Here is a 6,000-nt window from a genome sequence, read left to right as displayed (position 1 = left end):
GACGCAGATGCTAAGCTACAGGACTGTTTTGCTAGCACAGACTGGAACATGTTCCGGGATTCTTCAGACAGCATTGAGGAGTACACCACATCAGTCACTGGCTTCATCAATAAGTGCATCGATGATGTCGTCCCCACAGTGACCGTACGTACATACCCCAACCAGAAGCCATGGATTACAGGAAACATCCGCACTGAGCTAAAGGGTAGAGCTGCCGCTTTCAAGGAACGGGACTCTAACCCGGACGCTTATAAGAAATCCCGCTATGACCTCCGACGAACCATCAAACAGGCAAAGAGTCAATACAGGTCTAAGATTGAATCATACTACACTGGCTCTGACGCTCGTCGGATGTGGCAGGGCTTGAAAACTATTACAGACTACAAAGGGAAGCACAGCCGCGAGCTGCCCAGTGACACAAGCCTACCAGACGAGCTAAACCACTTCTATGCTCGCTTCGAGGCAAGCAACACTGAAGCATGCATGAGAGCACCAGCTGTTCCGGACGACTATGTGATCACGCTCTCCGTAGCCGATGTGAGTAAGACTTTTAAGCAGGTCAACATTCACAAGGCCGCAGGGCCAGACGGATTACCAGGACGTGTACTCCGAGCATGTGCTGACCAACTGGCAAGTGTCTTCACTGACATTTTCAACATGTCCCTGACTGAGTCTGTAATACCAACATGTTTCAAGCAGACCACCATAGTCCCCGTGCCCAAGAACTCTAAGATAACCTGCCTAAATGACTACCGACCCGTAGCACTGACGTCTGTAGCCATGAAGTGCTTTGAAAGACTGGTCATGGCTCACATCAACAGCATAATCCCAGAAACCCTAGACCCACTCCAATTTGCATACCGCCCCAACAGATCCACAGATGATGCAATCTCTATCGCACTCCACACTGCCCTTTCCCACCTGGACAAGAGGAACACCTACGTGAGAATGCTATTCATTGACTACAGCTCAGCATTCAACACCATAGTGCCCTCTAAGCTCATCACTAAGCTAAGGATCCTGGGACTAAACACCTCCCTCTGCAACTGGATCCTGGACTTCCTGACGGGCCGCCCCCAGGTAGTAAGGGTAGGTAACAACACATCTGCCACACTGATCCCCAACACGGGGGCCCCTCAGGGGTGCGTGCTCAGTCCCCTCCTGTACTCTCTGTTCACCCATGACTGCATGGCCAGGCACGACTCCAACACCATCATTAAGTTTGCCGACGACACAACAGTGGTAGGCCTGATCACCGACAACGATGAGACAGCCTCTAGGGAGGAGGTCAGAGATCTGGCCGTGTGGTGCCAGGACAACAACCTCTCCCTCAACGTGACCAAGACAAAGGAGATGATTGTGGACTACAGGAAAAAAAAGAGGACTGAGCACGCCCCCATTCTCATCGACGGGGCTGTAGTGGAACAGGTTGAGAGCTTCAAGTTCCTTGGTGTCCACATCACCAACGAACTATCATGGTCCAAACACACCAAGACAGTCGTGAAGAGGGCACGACAAAGCCTATTCCCCCTCAGGAGACTAAAAAGATTTGGCATGGGTCCTCAGATCCTCAAAAAATTCTACAGCTGCACCATCGAGATCATCCTGACTGGTTGCATCACCGCCTGGTATGGCAACTGCTTGGCCTCTGACCGCAAGGCACTACATAGGGTAGTGCGTACGGCCCAGTACATCACTGGGGCAAAGCTCCCTGCCATCCAGGACCTCTATACCAGGCGGTGTCAGAGGAAGGCCCTCAAAATTGTCAAAGACTCCAGCCACCCTAGTCATAGACTGTTCTCTCTGCTACCGCACGGCAAGCGGTACCGGAGTGCCAAGTCTAGGTCCAAAAGACTTCTCAACAGCTTCTACCCCCAAGCCATAAGACTCCTGAACAGCTAATCATGGCTACCCGGACTATTTGCACTGCCCCCCCACCCCATCCTTTTTACGCTGCTGCTACTCTGTTAAGTATTTATGCATAGTCACTTTAACTCTACCCACATGTACATATTACCTCAACTACCTCAACTAGCCGGTGCCCCCGCACATTGACTCTGCAACGGTACCCCCCTGTATATATAGCCTCCCTACTGTCACTTTATTTTACTGTATATATAGCCTCCCTACTGTCACTTTATTTTACTTCTGCTCTTTTTTTCTCAACACTTTTTTGTTGTTGTTGTTTTATTCTTACTTTTTTTATTTAAAATAAATGCACTGTTGGTTAATGGCTGTAAGTAAGCATTTCACTGCAATGTCTGCACCTGTTGTATTCGGCGCATGTGACCAATAAAATTTGATTTGATTTGATTTGATTTGACACTAATAAGAAAAAGAGACTTGCTTGGGCCAAGAAACACGAGCAATGGACATTAGACCGGTGGAAATGTGTCCTTTGGTCTGGAGTCCAAATTTGAGATTTTTGGTTCCAACCGCTGTCTCTTTGTGAGACGCGGTGTGGGTGAACAGATGATCTCTGCATGTGTAGTTCCCACCGTAAAGCATGGAGGAGGAGGTGTTATGGTGTGGGGGGTGCTTTGCTGGTGACACTGTCCGTGATTTATTTAGAATTCAAGGCACACTTAACCAGCATGGCTAACACAGCATTCTGCAGCGATACGCCATCCAATCTGGTTTGGGCTTAGTGGGACTATCATTTGTTTTTCAACAGGACAATGACCCAACACACCTCCAGGCTGTGTAAGGGCTATTTTACCAAGAAGGAGAGTGATGGAGTGCTGCATCAGATGACCTGGCCTCCACAATCCCCCGACCTTAACCAAATTGAGATGGTTTGGGATGAGTCGGACCGCAGAGTGAAGGAAAAGCAGCCAACAAGTGCTCAGCATATGTGGGAACTCCTTCAAGACTGTTGGAAAAGCATTCCAGGTGAAGCTGGTTGAGAGAATGCCAAGAGTGTGCAAAGCAGTCATCAAGGCCATGGGTGGCTATTCAAAGAATCTCAAATCTAAAATATATTTAGATTTGTTTAACACTTCTTTGGTTACTACATGATTCCATATGTGTTATTTCATAGCTTTGATGTCTTCACTATTTTTTTATAATGTAGAAAATATTAAAAATAAAGAAAAACCCTTGAATGAGTAGGTGTTCTAAAACGTTTGACCGGTAGTGTAACTAAACACCTTTTGTAAAACTTTTTAAACATGTCAAGGCATTTCGAATTTAAATGAAAACGTGTCACAGTGTTTAGGATGTAAACACCAGAACATGTTTATTCGCTGTAACACTTTTTAAACACATGAACACATTTATTCAGCACAAGGTGTTTAGGTTTCAAACACTGGGGTGTTATTTTAACACTGTATGGTATAAATATGTAGTTGCATATTTCCCACCATGCCTTTCGAGTGAATGTGAGTGATACCCACCCATGACTGTGTTAGTTAGTGACAGAGATCTGGTTGCATTCAAGATTTCACCAAGTGATTGCCAAAGTGAATGTCTTTCAATGAAAAGTCAACACTTTATCCTGGCTCATGGGCCATATAAGACCTGCGAGTCACACTGGTTTGTGAAGTGATTAGTAAGTCGCAGGGCCGGCTCTAGGTATAATGGACATAAGCGGTCGTTTAGGACCCCCGGCCGTTATGGGTCTCAACTTAATGTTGAAAGTTAGAATAGTAGAATACATAAGGTGCAAGTTCAAAGTTTGGTTTTGTATCAGCATTTTTTCTCTTGTTTTGTCAGTCACTGACAGTCACTCAATTAGCCATGTCAGCTGACAATTTTTTTATTGGTAAGTTAGTCTAGGCAGTTACCTAAACTTGTAGTAATCATGGCCAAATATCACTTTCACTCATATATCATTAACATGGCACAAGTCATGGCAAAATGTGTAGAATTGCAGGAAATTCACTTTAAAACTGCAAAATATTATCTCTGTCCCCATGGCAAAATGAAAAGAATTGCATGAAATGTGTTGTGAAATTGCAAAAGTGTCTCTCCACCCATGGCAAAATGTGTAGAACTGCAGAAAACAATTCTCTCTCCCGGTCAAGAGGGGGGCCACAAAAAAAAAGACCCGCTTGGTGAGGGAGCCCCCCAACCAAATTTCACTTAGAGCCCTTAAAAGGCTGGAGCCAGCCCTGATAATCCTATCGGAATCCAGCCAGAGGGAGGATATCCAACAATTGTAATATTTTATCACCCACAACCTGCATTTAGAATGACTGCTATGGTGAAGGACCTAAAAATATGACTACTTAAACCATCTAAACTGGAACAACCATCTCAGTAGAGGGTGAAATAAATAACTTACATTTTTGGGTTTAGAATATTTTTGTTATTTATCTTTGTGTAGTATAAGATTAATTAATCAATAAATGTGCATGAGGAAACAGATATTAAAACAAATTATAATAAAAAATCTACCTGCAACAAATCATGCTAGGAAATATGATAATGAGGCGCCTCCCACATATTTTTCACTCAGAGAGCGTTAACGGACATGAACTCAACACAGTCGAGTAACAACAACACCACGTGATTTAAAAGATTTCTTGAATCAAATGTCTTGTTCAGTTAACCTGAAATGTAGGTAAGGTGACAGACATTCCTAAGGCTGATCTGAATAAAAGCTATGGAAAGTCACATCAATTTCGAATGACTAAATGCACTCTAAACAGGATGATGGGAAAGTAAACACTAGTGTTTAAAATCTGAACACTTAGGAGATATATAGTGCCTTCAGAAAGTATTCATACCCCTTGACTTATTCCACATTTTGTTGTGTTACAGCCTGAATTCAAACTTGATTAAATATATTTTTTTCTCACCAATGTACACACAATACTCCACAATTATGAAGTGAAACATGTTTTTCGCAAATGTATTGAAAATGAAATACAGAAATATGTCATTTACACAAGTATTCACACCCCTGAATCAATACATGTTAGAATCAGCTTTGGCAGTGATTACAGCTGTGAGTCTTCCTGGGTAAGTCTCTAAGAGTTTAGCACAATATTAGCAAATTATTATTAAAAACATTCTTCAAGCTCTGTCAAGTTGGTTGTTGATCATTGATAGACAGCCATTTTCAAGTCTTGCCATATATTTTCAAGCAGATTTAAGTCAAAACTGTAACTAGACCAGTCAGGAACATTCAATGTTGTCTTGGTAAGCAACTCCAGTGTATATTTGGCCTTGTGTTTTGGGTTATTGTCCTGCTGAAAGGTGAATTTGTTTCCCATTGTCTGTTGGAAAGCAGACTGAAACAGGTTTTCCTCCTGGATTTTGCCTGTGCTTAGCTCTATTCCGTTTCTTTTAATCCTAAAAAACTCCATAGTCCTTGCCGATGACAAGCATACCCTTAACATGATGCAGCCCCCACCATGCTTGAAAATATGAATGGAGGGTGCCATGAAAAATGGCATTCAAGGGTTTAAGAGTAGAGGCAGCTGCACTTTGATAAATAGTATCACCATAATCAAGAACAGGTAGAAAGCTTGACTGCACAATCTGCTTCCTGCTGACTAGAGAGAGACAAGATCTGTTTCTGTAAAAAAAAAAAAGTTTAAATCTTAATTTCTTAACAAGGTCAGTCATATGTTTTTAAAATGATAAATCATTGTCAATCCAAATACCAAGGTATTTGTATGCAGGGACTTGTTCGATTATAGAACCATCTGATCAGTAAAGATGTAATCCATCTGAGATAATCTTATGAGAACTTGAAAACAACTTGCATTTAGTTTTGCCTGTATTAATTACAAGTTTTAAATCAATAATGTTACTGGAGGGGGTTGCAGTTCCGGAGCGATCCACTAGGTGTCCTCCTCCGACAACCTTAGGCACCTCCTCACTCACAGTCTGGACTAATCATGATCCTATTGGTGTCACCTGTGTCTACCTGTTCACTTATGTATTTATGCCCTCACTTCCCTGTGTTCCCTTGCTCAGTTTTATCTGCTAGTTTCCCTATGACTAATCAGTGTCTGATCGCGAAACGTATGTACAGGTACTTGAGAAGTG

Source organism: Coregonus lavaretus (assembly GCF_964263955.1).
Source record: "Coregonus lavaretus genome assembly, chromosome: 23".
NCBI lineage: Eukaryota > Metazoa > Chordata > Actinopteri > Salmoniformes > Salmonidae > Coregonus > Coregonus lavaretus.
Note: the sequence above shows the minus strand (reverse complement) of the source record.